The following is an 18320-nucleotide window of genomic DNA, read 5'->3' as shown; positions in this document are numbered from 1 at the left end:
TGAATAAACGTTTTCCCCTCTAAATATTCAAATGGTCAAGAGGCAAAGGAAAAAGTGCTCAACATTACTAATTTTTAGGAAGTGCAAATCAAAACCATCAGATATCACCTCACACGTATTAGAATGACTGTAATAAAAAAAGATGAGAGATAACAAATGCTGATGAGAATGTGGAGAAAAGGGACCCTTGTGCATTATTGTTGGTAGTGTAAATTGGTAGAGCCACTATGGAAAACAGTATGGAGGTTCTTCAAAAAATTTAATAGAACTACCATATCATCTAGTGATTCTATTTCTGGGTATATATAAAGGAAATGAAATCACTATCCTAAAGAGATATCTGCTGTATGTTCATTTCAACGTTATTTACAATAACAAAGACATAAAACAAACTAAGCGTCCATTGATGGATGAGTGAATAAATAAAATGTGGTATATATCTGTCATGTAATACTGTTTAGCTGTTAAAAACAAGAAAATCCTTGGACTCTGAAAAACAAACTGAGGGTTCTAGAGGGGAGGAGGGTAGGGGGATGGGTTAGCCTGGTGATGGGTATTAAAGAGGGCACATTCTGCATGGAGCACTGGGTGTTATGAACAAACAATGAATCATGGAACACTACATCAAAAACTAATGATGTACTGTAGGGTGATTAACATAACAATAAAAAATTAAAAAAAAAACAAGAAAATCCTGCCAATTGAGATAACATGAGTGACCTTGAGGGTGTTATGCTAAGTGAAATAAGTAAACAGTGTAAGACAAATACCATATGCTCTGACTTATATGTGAAATCTAAAGCACACACACACAACAGACTCATAGAAACAGAGATCAGATTTGCAATTGCCAGATGTGGGGTGCAGTGGGTGGGGTAATGGGTAAAAGTGGTCAAAGGTATAAACTTTCAGTTATAAGATAAATTCTGGGGATGTAATGCATAGTATAATAATTATAGTTAACAATACTGTATATTTGAAAGTTGCTAAGAGTAGATCTGAAAATTTCTCATTATAAGAAAAAAAATTGTAACTATTTGAAGTAATTGATGTTGACTAAACTTATTATGGTAATCACTTCATAATATATACATACATCATATCATTATGTTACACACCTTAAACTTATATGATATTATATACAAATTATATCTCATAAACTGAAAAACAAAACAAAAAAACACACAAAATAAAATCTTGGCCTAGTGACCTTTTTAACCAGAGAAGTGCTATTAATGTAGCCTGGAAATCTACATGAAGCCTGCCTTCAGGGAAGCTATTTAAATAAGGAAATTGTCCTTTTACTGATCTGGGTAGCTGATTTAGTTTTAGCACATTTTTATCCTAAGACTTAGTTGCCAGATTTAGCAAACAAATACCCACTTGAAAAAAATGAAGATGCTTAGTCCCTACTGACTGGATTCCTAGATATGATCTCTTACTAAATTCATGAAATTAATCCCCTTCCAAAGGCCACAGTATATTAAAACATCACTTTTCCTGACAGCCAACTAGAGGTTTGGCTAATTAGTTAACCCACATAACAATAGTAGACTTAAATAGATCAGATACATGGAATACAAAGCAGAGCAAGAATTATTCTTTTAATTGAAAATAATATTTTTGGATATAATGTTATTTTAATAACTTCAATATAATGTAAATTATGAGTTTACCAAAAATCTCAAAGCTATCATTGATGTGACAATGGGTTGTTTTTAAAAGATGATTTCATGAAAGGTAGAATACTGAGAAGTTAGGGACGTGAATATTTTTTTCACAAACTAGACATAATTCCTGATGCAGAATTTGTTTAACAACAACAAAAAAAAGTCTTCTGATTGCAAGGTGTTACATAGTTAACTGTCCAGAACTAACATTAATTTGCATTTCTCAAGAAGCTGAGGTAGACCTCTTTTTTTTTTAAGATTTTATCTATTTATTTGAGAGCGAGAGAGCATGAGTGGTGGGGAGGGGCAGAGGGAGAGGGAGAAGCAGACTCCCTATTGAGCAGGGAGCCTGACTCATTTAGTCTAGATAACAAACTCCTGGCAAGACTCTCTGCCTTATCTATCTTAGAATTAGGTATCAGACATGGATCACTGTCATGAAAATGTATATGCTTATCTCAATAGAAATAACAAGTTAGACATTTTCCAGAAGAAAGTCAATCATACTGGGCTAATGAATCTGACAGTAAAGATTAGCCTTTCCAATTAGGTTATATGGCGGACATTTAAGTAAATTAAATAAACTAAATCTGCAGCTCCAAGATTTTAAAGAACATTTATCGAGAACATGTGAGAAAATGAAACTGTTTCATTAAACCTGTTGTAGTGGTATCTCTAGTATGTCACATGGCCTGATCTCAGTGTTCCCAGTGGCTCCTCGGACTTTCTGGAATGTGTAAATTATGTGAGGTTGGTGAGAGTGGATGGTGAACCCATCTTAGTTCATTGCAGTGCTGGAACAGGTCCAATTGGTGTGCTGGTCACTGTGGAAACAGCCATGCACCTCATTGAGAGAAACCTGCCCATTTACCCCTGGATGTTGTCTGGAAAATCTGAGACCAGTGTGCCATGATGTGCAGGCATCAAACCAGTACAAGTTGGTATGTGAAGTGATTCTTTGTGTTTATGAAAAAGGCTTAGTCCAAATCCTGGATCCCATTTAAGACAACTGTGAAAACATTCATTCCTCTTTTCCAAGGATATCCTCCTTAAGGACAGACCTTCACTCTGGAAGAAGCAAGAGGACTTTGTAGGCCATGGGAAAGGAATGAGCACATTTGAACCCAGATACTTGAAATGTCTATAGAAGAGGTATCATGTACATAGAAACTGTGTAGATAATCATGCAGTTACACCATCATTTAGGCCCCTTTTTCCTCATATAGAAATAAGTAAAAGGGGACCTCAGTTTGGGGCTGGAGAAACGAAAGCATATTATCAAGAGACAGAAGCTTGCTTATGTAATGAATTCCTATAGAGAATAGTGAGGATACACAAAAATAAAGCAAGGCCCCCTTTCCTGATGAACTAACAATCCATAGGGCTAGACCAACAAGCCCACAGTTGTGGTTTAAATATCTGGAGGTATGCTATGGGTTTGAGAAAATGAGAAGGTGACAGTAAGCAGTCATAAAGGATTAAAGGGAATAAGCCCTGTGGATAGCAGGGGAATACCAATTCCAGAAATGAGAAACAGCAGTGTTAAGGCTGCTATGTTGGAGGAACAACAGCAAGGAGACTAGTGTGATTGGTGCGGAGTGACCCAAGTTTGAGAGTAGTGTGGGATGAGTTGGAGAAATAATGGGCATAGGGGCAGGTGCGGGCACTGTGAGGATTATGGTTTTCATATTGAGAGAATTGGGAAGCCATTGCAAGGTTTTCATCAGAGGAATGATGGGATCTGAGTTGTGTTTTAAAAGGATAATTGTAGGTACTGGATGAGAAAGAACTGGAATGGGATAAGGGGAGATGTAGAAGATACTGGAAGTTGCTATTGAAGTAATGCAGACCTCAGGTGATGATGGTTTGCAGCAGGTAGGGAGTGAAAATGGTCAAAAGCCAGACTTTGGAGCTGTTCATTTGCTCTGAGCAAATGAACAATACTGTGGCCATCAACCAAAATGAGGGAGAGTGGGGAAGGAGGAGGTTTGGAGAAGTAAGACGTTAGGAGTCCAGTTTCAGATATGTCTTACATTCAAATGTTTCTTGTTCATTCAGAGTCAAATATGCCTAAATATATATTTTTTATAACTTCTGGGTGTTGTCTTAACACATATCTATGCATAACCACAGCAAACACCTACAAATTATGGATTCCTGCATGTATAAAAAAGTTTGAATATTCAAAAATTCAATCAAAGTCCAAATTAAAATCAGTGGCTTTAAGGGCACCTGGGTGGCTCAGTTGTTAAGTCTCCGACTCTTGATTTCAGCTCAGGTCATGATCTCAGGGTTGTGAGATCAATCCCTCTATCGGGCTCTGTGCTCGGTGGGGAGTCTGCTTAAGATTCTCTCTCTTTCTCTCCTCCTCTGTTCCTCCCCCTACTTGCACTCCTCTCTCTCTCTCTCTCTCAAATAAATAAATAAATCTTTTAAAAATTAAAAAAATAAAACCAGTGGCTTTAGTTTGATCGACACATTAACAAATATCCTTCCCTCCCCACAAACAAAAAGTTTCATGGAATTCTCTAACACAGAAACCAAATAGAATATTCTTTTTGCTTATAAATTATTGCCTATTAAATCATATCTAATATGGTTCTGTTTGATAGTCACCCATGTCATCGTGACACCAAATCTTATGGGGAAAGAGTATACCCTAGTTTCAGCTGATGGAGTTGTCAGGATTCACAGTGGGAAAGCAATGTTAACAAGATCTTATAGGTGGTGACTTCAGGGCCAATTCAATATTCTGCTCTTGTTGCTTCTATGTATGAATGTATAGTAGGAATTGATGTATTCTATGCTGGTACTTCTCCATTCCATCAGCACCAGACGGGTTCTCTTGATCAGAAGAGACCAATGTCGAGCTGTTCGAGAGGGGCAAAATCCCTGGCATTTGCCACTAGTGTATATGTGTGTGTGTATGGGGATGGGGTGTAAATCGGGATTTATAGGGAATGTCTTTACCCACCAACATCGAAAGCAAGCATTCACTATATAGATGATACTCTCTTGGGTGGAAAGCCAGAAGCCTTGGCCTCAACAGGCCTGGCTGCAGTGTTATCATATCTCTGCCAGGATTGGGGGACTGAAAGGGGTGTTGGTAAAACCCCACAAAATTCAAAAATTTGCTCTCCAACTAAAGTTTCTTGGGGCAACATGGATTGGTTCACAATATTAATTTCTCCAGAAGTCAAAAAACACTGCTGTCTCTTCATCTCTATTTCCACATCCAACAAGGAGGTCCAACACCTTACTGGTTTGGAGAAAGTATTGGGCGTTCTACTTGGTGGGTTAACCTGCAAATCAACATACTTTAAGTGCTTGTTGGAAGCCACCCAGCCAGCTGTACCATGCTGATAGTGAGAGTTTGACTTCTTTGCCGATTTGGATGCCTTTTATTTTTTTGTTGTTGTTGTCTGATTGCTGTGGCTAGGACTTCTAATACTATGTTGAATAGCAGTGGTGATAGTGGACATCCCTGCCATGTTCCTGACCTTAGGGGAAAAGCTCTCAGTTTTTCCCCATTGAGAATGATATTCGCTGTGGGTTTTTCATAGATGGCTTTTATGATATTGAGGTATGTACCCTCTATCCCTATACTCTGAAGAGTTTTGATCCAGAAAAAAGGCTGTACTTTGTCAAATGCTTTTTCTGCATCTATTGAGAGGATCATATGATTCTTGTTCTTTCTTTTATTAATGTATTGTATCACATTGATTGATTTGTGGATATTGAACCAAACTTGCAGCCCAGGGATAAATCCCACTTGGTCATGGTGAATAATCCTTTTAATGTACTGTTGGATCCTATTGGCTAGTATTTGGGTGAGAATTTTTGCGTCCATGTTCATCAAGGAATCTTATGTTTTTATTGACTCATGGATGGATTGTTGCCAGTGGCCTACTGATGTGGCCTAGATTTGGAAACCTACCCCCAGGGGGCCCTTAAGACACTCCACTTCTGGGCTGTAAACTATAGAAAGAATCTACAGCTATTCATTTAACTGTCTGTGTCTCTCCTGTAGATGCTCATATTTTTTGAAAAGAATGATAAGAATCAAGCTGTTGATTGAATCTGCACTATTGATTGCTACCATTGCTGCCTGGATCCATCTTCATACTGGACACAACATAGGGCCATCATAGACTGCCACAAAATATGGGACTCTGTTTCTGATTCAGAGACTACCACTGCGTGCCAGACCTGTAACCCCTGGCTAAGGTGATCCTATTGTTTTCTGTTGGAAGAGACCACAACATGTAAGGCATTGCCCCACCCCCTACTGGCAGATTAACTACATCACGTATTTGACCTCGGAGTTATCAGTAGTAACTCATTGATGTCAGCAGGTGTCTAGACAAAACTGCTACTATTCTAGTCTGATTAGCCAAAAATTTGAAAATAATCTGTGTCAGGTTTTCAGCTTTCCAGATCATTTGCAGTCTGACAATGGTGTACATTTTATTGTCAAGTCATTCGAAATGCCTAATATTTAAAGTATTTGATGGATTTTCATGCTCTCTACCATCCACAGGTATTTGGTATTGTTGAGTTTTGGTAAGGCCTCCTCAAAAATACACAAAAGAAATGTCTGCATCTATCTTTCTCACCCCTTCTTGGCCCACATAATATGTACTTAAGAACAATCCCTGAAATAGTGATGTTTTAATAATTCCTCTTTATTTTCTGACACTTACTTCCCTTGTGCATTCCATACGGGCTGTGTTTCATCATAAGCATGGATTTATAAGCCATTAGCACTATTTGCAAAGGAAGTCTTTAATTTTAAACTATATTCTTCTTAAAACTGCCACTTAAATGCAGAGTTTTTGTTACTGATTGCTAAGAATGAATTGTTTCTTTCAATATATTCAGCAAACCACAGCTATTTTACCTACTTATTATTTCAGAAATTATTTTTATCATGGCCTAGCTTTCTGTTTCTCTAATATGAATGCCTGAATGTGTTTTACAAAAATTTTCTTATCCATCAATTTATTTTTGTAGAAAGTTTAAGATTATAAAAGAGTGTTTCATATAAATAGTATGACAGGGATTCTTCTATGCATTTACTTTCTCATTATTTTTATTTACAAAATATGTTACTTAAATAGACCCAATTGAGAAGAAATTTCCAAGAAACACATATTTGGAAATGATTAACATTTACATAGTCTTATGTAGGACTCGCATCAGAGATATTTTCTTTTCTTTTTTATTTATATTTTTTAAGATTTCATTTTATTTATTTGAGAGAGAGAGAGAGTGAGAGAGAGAGCACAAGAGGGGGTAGGGTCAGAGAGAGGAGCAGACTCCCTGCTGAGCAGGGGAGCCCAATGCTGGACTCGATCCCGGGACTCCAGGATCATGACCTGAGCCAAAGGCAGTCGCCTAACCAACTGAGCCACCCAGGTACCCCTCTTTTCTTTTTTTTAAATTTAAATTTAAATTTTTTATTTTTATTAGATTTTTTAATTTTTTAATTGACAGAGAGACACAGCAAGAGAGGGAACACAAGCAGGGGGAGTGGGAGAGGGAGAAGGAGGCTTCTTGCAGAGCAGGGAGCCCGATGCGGGGCTCGATCCCAGGACCCTGGGGTCATGACCTGAACTGAAGGCAGACACTTAACGACTGAGCCACCCAAGCTCCCCGCATCAGAAATATTTTCATCCTCATGTTGTATCTCAGTCTCATTACATCAAAGATTTTTCTAGCCTCATGTTATTTCACTTTGTGAGGTTTCTCTTCATTCTTCCCTCCTTCCTCTTTCAAAGAAAAAAGCAGTCATGATGCTGAAGCTAATGTTATTAATTGTGATGATGTGTGTCCAACTCATAAGGATGGAAATGTGACTGTTACAGTGGTAGTGATCCCTACATCCAAGCTTGTAAATCCCAGTCTTGATTTCCTTCTCTTCCTTGAAGCTAATTCTACTGCTTCTTGGCCAGCTACTCAGGTTTTACTTCCAATATCTTCTACAGTAGAATTGTTTTTTCATCAGAAATTTCAATCTCTTTTACTATAGCCTCCCTTGTGATCCCCAAGAGTCATTACAAAAACATCAACAGTGGTTTAGGTGCTAAACGAACTTTCAAATATTAACAACACTGTGGTTGGAAATATTCTGTACAGAGGAGTGGACAGTGAGTATATATGTCAGCAACAGCTTTAGTACTTAGAGCATATTGACCAGAAGCATGATGATTAAACTAAAAATAACCGCTGGGCTAAATGCTAAAGAAAATGTACCTTTCTGAAAAAATGCCACATATATCATTTCAGAATACAGATGGTTTATTTATTTAGTAATTATATGACAAATATTTTTTAGCAGCCAATATTCTAGAAAACTACCACAGAGCACTTTATCAGGACTCAGTTTTTATTCCTTAATGAATAGAATACATTGATTTTTTTAGTAATATATATCCTAGGCAATGTTTTGTAGGATAATGATCATGTTGTGCTCCACTGTTGAGTGTCAGAAGAATACCAGGAGTTCACAGGGGCAGATTTTAGCCATTTCCAGGTCCTGATTAGTCAGGGAGAAACTGAAGAATTAAATAATTTGCCTACTTTCTCCTCTCACCTTTCCTGTCGATGTCTCCCCGTGATTGAAACTAGCCAGAAGCCAAAGCGCAGGGCTGGCTGAGTGATGCAGTTGATACAAGTTCAGCTTCCAGGAGCATAGAATGCAACAAAGAATTACGGAGAATGGATGTGGGTGTGGCATTAGGAATAAAAGATATTAACATCATGCCCACTGAAGTAGCCTATGGGACAGAGTAGTGAAAGTTCCCCTGAGAACACAATGGTATGTCTGCAATACTGGGATAAACTGTCTGAGTGTTTCTTGTGGGCTAAAAAGGGCCCAGGTGGGGGCAAAACTCAACTTGGGGCATCTTGGGTTATATGGTAGTCTGAATAATGGCCCCCAAAATATCCACATCACAATCACTGGAAACTGTCAATATTACCTTCTATGGCAAAAGGACTTTGCAGAAGTGATGAAGTTAAGAATCTTGAGATGGAGTGAGTATGTTGGATTTTCCAGGTGGGCATGAAATGTAATCACAAGTATTTGCAGAAGAGGGAGGCAGAGGGAGATTTGAGTACAAAAGGGAAGGCAATGTCATCATGGAAGCAGAAATTGGAATGATTCAGCCACGAGCCAATAAATGCTGGCAGACATGAGAGCTGCATGAGGCATGGAATACATTCAGCCCTGCTGCAACCATGATATGAGCCTTATGAAACTCTTTTGGATGTTTAGTCTCTCATGGGACACACGGTGTCTTCAGTTCCAGGGAAGAATCGGAACTAGACCACAAACCAGTGGAGGTTAATGGCCCATGTCATAGGACCTGCACATATAGGGTTTCAGGGGGACTTCTCCAGGAACTCCCTGAGACTGCAGTGGGACAAAGAGAGAAGTCAGACACACCCCTTATTCTGTGCTGTTTTTCTGGTCTGAGTTCAGCTGAAGCTATAAGAAGGAGAAAAATTTAAAATTTACATTACATTTCATAATTTTGTTATTGTACTGAACTGGAAATTTGAACTGCTGAACTGGCATGTTCTTGTAGTTGACAATAACTGAAAGATGTAACTCTCTGAGAATTACTTATATTATTGGAGACACCAGGGAAGCAGGTAAAGAACAAAACTACATATCAAGTTCAAAGGAAATTGAGAGAAACCTTGACCCTAAATTTACACAGGCAGTATCTCAATTATTTTAATAGTTTTACTTTTATGAACAGGATTTTGGAACCCTGAGTAACACTGATTAACCCAGAAATATACTCCTTTTTATCTAAATTCTGTTAACAATATCAATAATCTAAAATCTCTTTTGGTTCCAATCTTCCTAGGTTATCTGGTATTCTTGTCTGTTTGAAAATCAACTCTTCTGGTAGTTAAATGTCCCTGTTTTGTTTATTCTATTTATTAAAATCAAACTATCTGATCTCTCTAATATCTGTCAATATTACCTAGTCATAGAACTGTCTATAAGATAAAGTGCCTATAAAGATATAGACATTCAATAAAAATACACTTGACATAAAACTTACATGTCAGAATACATTTAAAATAGTGAATCACTTTAGATTTTGAATTTCAGTTGTTGGTCCTGATGAAGGAATTTTGGCCTCTTCATCTGTCACAGGAAATATTATAGATCATATAGAATGATACAGGCACAAATTAAGGTGTGGTCAGAGAGGTTCACATCTTAAAGGGGTGACCTTTGAGTAGGTCCAAATGAAGTGAGGGGGCAAGGCTCTAAAATAGTTGGGGGCGGAACCGTACAAACAATCCAAAGACTCTAAGATGTAAGATTGCATGCTTTGTTTGAGGAAGACTAAGAAGGCATGGGGGCTAGAGCAGTCAATGAGGTAGGAAAGGAAATCAGAGGACTAGTCAGGAAAGTGAAGGTGTGGCAAATAGTTTGAATCTTATTTAAAGTAAGGTAGTGTGCTGGTGAGGATCCAGCGGGTAAACAAAGCCTATGGCAGATCATTAAATGGAGGGAATTTAGTATAGGAAAATGGAGGGAATTTAATATAGGAAAATATTTATAAAGCAGTTGGACAGCCCAAAAGGTAACAGGAGAAAGAAGACAGCACAGAGATGATCAAAACAGAAAGCTTGTGCCATTCCTAGAGATGGAGGGACTGAGGGAGGAGGAGGGGTCCCCAGAACCACATGCTGGGAACTGGAACGACAGTGGATGGTTCCTGGTGGGAGCTGGGAAGAAGAGGCAATTGTGTGGCAGGACCACATTGTATGTGCAGCCATGGCAAGAGATAAAGTCCGAAGCAGAGAGAGGGAAGAAAAAACACCATGCTTCTCCCCTCTTCCCACCTTCCAAATATCAAGCCAGTTGCTCCCATTGACTAAACCTAACTGAAAGTGGGTTGGCCATGGAACCTATGAAATGTGTTTTGCAGGAATTATGGGCAGAGCAGGGAAAGGCCATGGAGACCAAAGAGGAAAATGATTGTGGAAGAAACCAGATTGACCATGGCATAGAATCACAATATCTGGGGACAGATGTTTCTCATATCCAAATAAAAATATGATTTGTTAGCACAATATTCTGTAGAGAGTAAATGTATCTTATCCAATTTGTGTCAGTCTCCTTACTGTACCATGTGGGTAGGATTTCTCAGATAAATTATCAGTATGAAACTACATATGGAAGGGTTTGGTAGGAAGGGGAAGGATTTTGGAAAAAAGGTTTTGAAGAAAGAATTGAGTTTACTTTAATGCATATATTGACTAGGGAGATACAACTTCCCACTTGCTTATCTATAATGCTAAAAACCAAATATCTATAAGATAAAATATTTTTATTAGTTTGGCTCCAAAACCTGAACTCAGTTGATTATGAGTTTGGTTTTATATATTTTGCTAAGGAAATATTGTTGTGCTTAGTTATAGGGTGAACCACCACCAAATTCCACTATTATTGTTAACTTATGAATATGCACAAATTATATTTTAAAAGACAAAATTGTGAATCTCTTAATACATTTATTTCCAGGGATTTTGGATACAGAATTGGGGGCTATATTTGTATTTTGCACATCACTTAATTTTCAGTTCTATCTCTTTTAAAGAAATGGTGAGAAACCACTGTATAAAAGAACAACCTCTGATCTATTCTGCTTGATTTCTCTGTCTGTCTCTCCATCTCTCTTAGTTTTTGGCTATATTGGTGTTATTGGTACACTATGATAGTGATGTTGCATGTTAACCTGGATTAGAATAACATTTTCTTATTTTCAAAAAGACGTTACTATTTACAAAATAAGCTCTCACCTTTAGATCATGTTCTTGATAAAATTAACATTTAAGTATGGTGTCTTGCTACCTATTGCAAAGAATGGGTTGCTTCTTTTAAAACACCCAGCAAAATCATGACTGATTCACTTGTATTCCTGGAATGATTTTTGCCATATACTGACTTCTTTTTCCTCTCACATAAATTGACTGTCTATTTTGAAAACTTTCTGTTCCAGTCACTGTGTTGTTATAATAACAGTTCAGGAGGAGCTCAGGGAGAAACAATTCTTTTCACAAACTTTTATATACACAGGCACTCCAGTAACTTTTGTATTGTATTATTTAACCATATTATTTCTCCATGGCAGCTTAAATGTTAGTTTTTTGTGTCCTTACTTATTTACCTTTTCCATCTATAAAATATGCTACTGGTAAGCATTCTATCAGGAGAAAAGTCCAGATAAAAGAAGACCACATCTAAAATATAACTCCAGTATTTACAGTCTAATCAATGATTTATGATCTTCATGTTATTTTTCTTTGTGTTTGGCTCTTTCCTCTAACTTCCTCCTCTCTTAGTGGGTAAATGCTGTCATAATTCTGAATTTAGTGTCATTTCCTGTGGTCATGTTTGCCCAAATGATAATGACACAGATAATGACATTAAAGTGATAATGATATCCACATCCAGGCTTGCAAACCTCACTTTTGGTCTCCTTGTCTCCTCCTTAAACTTTTTTTTTTTTGAAGATTTTATTCATTTATTTGACAGAGAGAGACACAGTGAGAGAGGGAACACAAGCAGGGGGAGTGGGAGAGGGAGAAGCAGGCTTCCCACTGAACAGAGATCCTGATGTGGGGCTCGATCCCAGGACCGCAGGATCATGACCTGAGCCGAAGGCAGACGCTTAACGACTGAGCCACCCAAGGAGTCCCATCTCCTCCTTAAACTTTATCTTCTGTTCCATGACCAGGTAAACTGCTTTGATTCCCAGTATCTTTTATAGTAGTTACAAAACAGCAGACATGCTATTTCCTTTGCCCAATACCCATTTACCATCCTCAGGATGGTACAGTTATGTCAAGGCTAGTGTAAGCATTAAATGTTATCTCAAGCAGCAACAAGTCTGTGGTTAGAAATATTCTGTACAGTAAGTGCACCTTTTACACACATAATGTGTACTGAGCTGCCGATGAAGTCTGACCAAAAGAGCCAGAGTCATATCCGAATCCAGACATCCTTCTTGAAAAACTTTAATCTCCAAACTGAATGTAATTAATGGCCCCTGTCCATAATATATGTACATTATATATTACATATACATTATATGTGTATATATCCTAATGTTTTTGAGCACTTATTAGATGTTAAAAGTATTTATAAGTTATCTTTATGTTGATACATTAAACTATTCTTACAATATATTTTAATAAACTATTTCCTTGCATTTTTACCTTCTCTGATGATGAAAATAAATATCAAAAGGGTTATGTAATCCATTCAAGTTTACAGATCTAAGAAAAGAACCAGACTCAGACACTTGAAACTACTGACTTTTGACACCTCATGTTTAGCAGGCTGAAGAAGGGAAAAAAATGATCATCTGATTGGGATCAATTAGAAATTGGTTTTGAATTCTAAACATTCTTTTTTTAAAATATTGTTTTGCCTTTGTATTGTCTTCTCATTTAGCTATATGTTATTTTTCCAGATTCTCTGTGTCCCTTGTTCACATTAGCTTATTCCACCGATATCATAATTTCCATGGTACTGAGACAGTTGTGTTTCTTCAGACTTCATCTGGTTTTTAAGTGTCATTCAGTTTTTATACATCTACTTATCACCTGATTCCACTTCTATATTCACACATTCATTCATTAAACAAATAGTTATTTTTTAAAAATCTGCTGTGGTTTAGGCACGATTCTGGGAGCTATAGACACAGAACTAAACGAAAGAGATACAATCCCCACTCTCATATTATTTTTTTCTGTCAGGCCTACCAGAGATAGGTAACGACAAGACAGGAGCTATTTTGTTTTTTATTTTATTTTTTGAGATTTTACTTATTCATTTGAGAGAGAGATAGTGAGAGAGAGCACGAGCAGGGAGGAGAGGGAGAAGCAGGCTCCCCGATGAGCAGGGAATCCGATACGGGACTTGATCCCAGGACCCTGAGATCATGACCCGAGTCAAAGGCAGACACTTAACTGACTGAACCACCCAGGCGCCCCGACAGGAGCTATTTTAGAGTCAGACTTCAGTAACATGCACCTGACCTTTCCTCCCTCACCCCCTTTTCTGCATACTCAGATCTGTATTAACAGTATTTAATGATTTGTCACACAGAGGAAGTGATAACAATTTCTTAATTGAAAGTAATTTGTCTTTTCGCATGTTTTAGGTCCTGGGTATGCCATAACTATTTATGTACAGTTCTGTTCATATAACAAAACTCATTGGTTTTTTAGATGATTAAAAACCCAGGAGAGACCAAGATGAATATGCAGGAGAGGACATAGTTTTGAAGTTAGATCAAAGAGCCACTGCGGGAATGGAAGGGTATGTCTGAGATCAGTATAGTTATTAAATGAGTTATTACTTATAAAGTACTTAGAAGCGTGCATGACACAGAATGCATATTTGTTGGTGTTCTTAAAATAAATATATACATGCATAAATGCAAATTACTTAGAAAATTCTCTGGACCAACACTCATACTTCTCAGTGACAGGTTGCAAAAAATATGAAAATGAAAGAGCATTTTCCCTTTCTGTTATGTGGTACAGTAAGCACATAAAATATCAGAAACATTCATTCCTACAGTTTCTTTAGCAAATAGAGGTCATATTGACATTTTCTGCAGATGTATGTAATTTCCAGCATCTCCATGTCAGTTGTGAATTTTTATCATCATCAGTAGTAGTGATGCTTTAGACAGAAATTGGCAACGAGGCTTTTGGTATCAGAAGTGTTTGGAAATATCCCTTTAGCAACCACCACAGGAGATGGTTTATAAGAGTGCAATGTGGTCCAGAGACGTAACATGTTTGGGCACCTCTAATTTAAGAAAAACCTATCCTTTTTTTTTTAAATTAAAAACACATATACTGTGATATTTTTCCATCATTGTTTCTCATATGGCTTAAACCACCTGTATTAATTCTGACTGTTAACCAAAGTAACTAATTTCTATTCCATGGAGAAAAGTCCTACGTGGATAGTTGGGAACTCTCTCTTATGCAACAATATTTTCTCAAACTAGAGGAGCTTGTGAACACACAAACACAACTTTCTACTGTTATATTGATCCATTTTTCATAAAGTGACAAAAATAAACACATTTGCTAACATATTAATTTTTTAAAAAAAGGTTCATGGGACACCTGGGTGGCTCAGTCAGTTAAGTGTCTCCCTTTGGCTCAGGTCATGATCCCAGGACCCTGGGATCAAGTCCCACATCGGGCTCCTTGCTCAGCAGGGAGCCTGCTTCTCCCTCTGCCTGCCGCTCCCCCTGCTTGTGCTGTCTCTCTCTCTCTCTCTCTGACAAATAAATAAATAAAAATCTTAAAAAAAATAAAAATAGGCTCATGCCTTCCACTGTCTTCAAGTTTTGGAAGTTTTGTCTACAACTCTAGAAGTTTTAAACCTGAGAGAATATTGTCAAACTCCAGCTATTGTCAGTAACAGACTGTAACATCGTATGAGTCTCCATTGGAGGGGTATTATCAGGAAATGATCAGAATAACTTTAATTTAGCTTGTTTCAGTTTTTTAATTATCTATACCTTTGTTATGGACATTATTATTTAAAAAATAAACATTTATTTTCATAAAGTTTGAATCCACCTAGAGGAAACATCAGTAACACCAAAAATCAAAAGCACGTCAATGGGCCACTTTTCATTCAAAAGAGAGGGAGGTACTAAGCTCCTATCCAGGTCCTTGAGTTTCCTCAGTACTTTACTGGTGTCCAGAAAAAAGACTGATTCCAAATCTAAGCAGTGATTTCAGTGACAAAAGCAAAGTGTGCTTTCCTCGCCCTCCTGCCCCTCTTTCCTCATTCTCTAGTTCCTGTTCTCAGAGTAGTACTTGTTGCACTCTGAACCAGCTCGGAATCTTGCTTATTCTTATATATGGTTTAACGTCCCCTATACTGTCAGTATTTCCTGCAACTTCAAAGGGTGTGATGAGAAATGGTATTCACATCAATGAGCACAAATCCAGCGTGACATCTCCTTTGAATGACTCTAGGATTGTTTGTTATCCAGACAACTGTTGGTGGTTGCAGAAAGGGAAATGGCCAGCAGGTGTGGAATAACCTTTACTATTTATCTGACATGCAGAAACCTTGCGATATCAGCAACTACAGAACACATTCTGCCATGAAAGGGAGGAATTAGTGATCTTCCTATTTTGTCTTCTGTATGATATCTGCATTTATCTTGTCCTTTTCATCTGACTACCACTAATAAAACACCATCTATCTTTTGTAGGTCAGCATAATTATTTTGTACCCTGTAATTTACACTCATTTTATTTAGTCTTCCCCAAACCAATGAGTTAAACATATAATTTTAGAAATTATGAAATTCTGGCTGAGTAGTTGTGATTTATTTAATTCACCAAGCTAGAAAGTGGTAGAGCTTCGCTTTGAATCTAGATCTTTCCTATTTCAATGCTAAGCCTGTGAAGCTCTGTTATTCGTGCTGTTTTCTATTTTTAAAGATTTTATTTATTTATTTGAGAGAGACTCAGTGAGAGAGGGAACACAAGCAGGGGGAGTGGGAGAGGGAGAAGCAGGCTTCCCGCAGAGCAGGGAGCCCGACGCGGGGCTCGATCCCAGGACCCCGGGACCGTGACCTGAGCCCAAGCCAGACGCTTAAAGACCGAGCCACCCAGGTGCCCTTATTCATGCTGTTTTATTCACTATGTTGGCTGAGGCCAATTCAATTCGGTGAGTAGTTTGAATACAGAATTTTACCTGTAATTAGTGCATCTCATTTAAGGAGAAAAGTGAGAAAAAAATAGCTTAGACTCATTAATTATAAACTCATACAACAGATCAAATGGGAAGAAAAATCTTTTATCTCAAACTCTAGTTGGTTCAATCAGAACTAACCTGTTCTCATAAAAATGTTTCTATTCTTTTATTTGAAAAAATGTAGATATTAACCATGCAAGCTGTCTTGATACATTATCATGTGCCATTCAATTATCTTTTAGTTTTAATGATATCTGAAAACAACAAAGGGAAAGGGATGGAAAGAAAATTACAATATAAAATCATCCAAATTCATCTTTTACTTTTCCATTAAAAAAAATGGATGTCAAATTTTATTGTTAGAAAACTGCTACTGGACGCCTGGGTAGCTCAGTTGGTTAAGCGTCTGTCTTTTGCTCAGGTAATGATCCCAAGGTTCTGGGATCGAGTGCTATGTCAGGCTCCCTGATCAGCGGGGAGTCTGCTTCTCCCCCTCCCATTGCCCATCCCCCCCCACACTTGTGCTGACTCTCTCTCTCTCTCTCTCTCAAATAAATAAAATCTAAAAAAAAAACAAAAGAAAACTGCTACCATTTTAAACATAACTGTAATCCTGATATATGCTTTTTATTATTGTTAATTTTTTAACACAGTTTTAAACAAGTATTAGATCTACTATTAGAGTTCAGAGAAAATTTATTTGAATATTTTTTTAAAGATTTATTTATTTATTTTAGAGAACGGGCAGGGGGAGGGGCAGAGGGAGAGGAAGAGAGACAATCCTCATGCAGACTCCCTGCTAAGTGTGGAGCTTGACTCGGGGTTCGATCCCAGGACCCTGAGATCATGACCTGAGCCAAAATCAAGACTCAGTTATTCAAACCGACTGAGCCTCCCAGGCATGCCTAGATTATATTTTAAATTTTATTATTTATATTTGTAAAAAAATAAAGGGAAATAGAATGAAATAAAATTGTAAATGAAAAGAAGAAAATATGTATGTAATAGTGATCATATTAAGATGAAATATCATACAGCACAAGGAAAATGCTAAAGACAGGACCAGAGGAGATAGAGATTAACAATCAACAAGACACTTTAGATATGAAGGTAAATTAAAGAAAATCTGTGATTAATGAATCAGATCCGTTACTGATTCCAAATAATGACTGCTCCATAATCCTTGTTTTAAATTAAACATTTTATTAGGTTTAATGTACAAATAATGTTACTTTTTGGGGCGCCTGGGTGGCTCAGTCGTTAAGCGTCTGCCTTCGGCTCAGGTCATGATCCCAGGGTCCTGGGATCGAGTCCCACATCGGGCTCCCTGCTCGGCAGGAAGCCTGCTTCTCCCTCTCCCACACCCCCTGCTTGTGTTCCTGCTCTCGCTATCTCTCTCTCTGTCAAATAAATAAATAAAAATCTTTAAAAAAAAAAAAAAATAATGTTACTTTTTGAATATATTTTATATGTGTGATGTGACTGAAACTAAGAATGTACTAAAATTAAACTTTTAATTAAAACTGAAATGAAACTGAAGTGTCCTAAATAGATAAGATGTGATAGATTTCTTTGAAATGCTTTAGATAACATATGTAAAAATGATATACGTGAAGGAATGAAAGGACATACAACTCTTAGAGAAAATAGTGGAACAAGACAATGTAAAGATTTCAAATGGGTAAGTTCTTTTTTCTTGGAGAGAGGCTTTGAAACTACTTGTGTATCTCATACTGTTTTGGTTATCTATTACTGTGTGTCAAACCACACCAAAATTTAATGGCTTAGAGCAACAAATATTTTGTTTCTCATGTTTCTGTGGTTTGGCTGGGAAGCGCCCAGATGGGATAGTTCTTTCTGTTCCATAT

General features: G+C 37.4%; 1 protein-coding gene across 3 annotated transcripts in view; it reads left to right on the top strand.

Moving 5' to 3' along the window:
* KLRD1 (killer cell lectin like receptor D1) overlaps positions 1-18320 on the top strand; it is a 37467-nt gene that overhangs the window by 4928 nt on the left and 14219 nt on the right. The window contains exon 3 of one of the 3 annotated variants that reach the window (XM_027594119.2): positions 5701-5897. The gene's annotated coding sequence lies outside the window, so the exon portion shown is untranslated. Of the gene's footprint in view, positions 1-5700; positions 5898-9811; positions 12443-18320 lie in introns of those variants that run through there. The other 2 variants (XM_027594120.2, XM_027594118.2) reach the window with 2 other exon arrangements.

The sequence above is a fragment of the Zalophus californianus genome, chromosome 9 (genome assembly GCF_009762305.2).
Source record: "Zalophus californianus isolate mZalCal1 chromosome 9, mZalCal1.pri.v2, whole genome shotgun sequence".
Classification (NCBI taxonomy): Eukaryota; Metazoa; Chordata; class Mammalia; order Carnivora; family Otariidae; genus Zalophus; species Zalophus californianus.
Note: the sequence above shows the minus strand (reverse complement) of the source record. Positions and strands in the feature narration are given on the sequence as shown.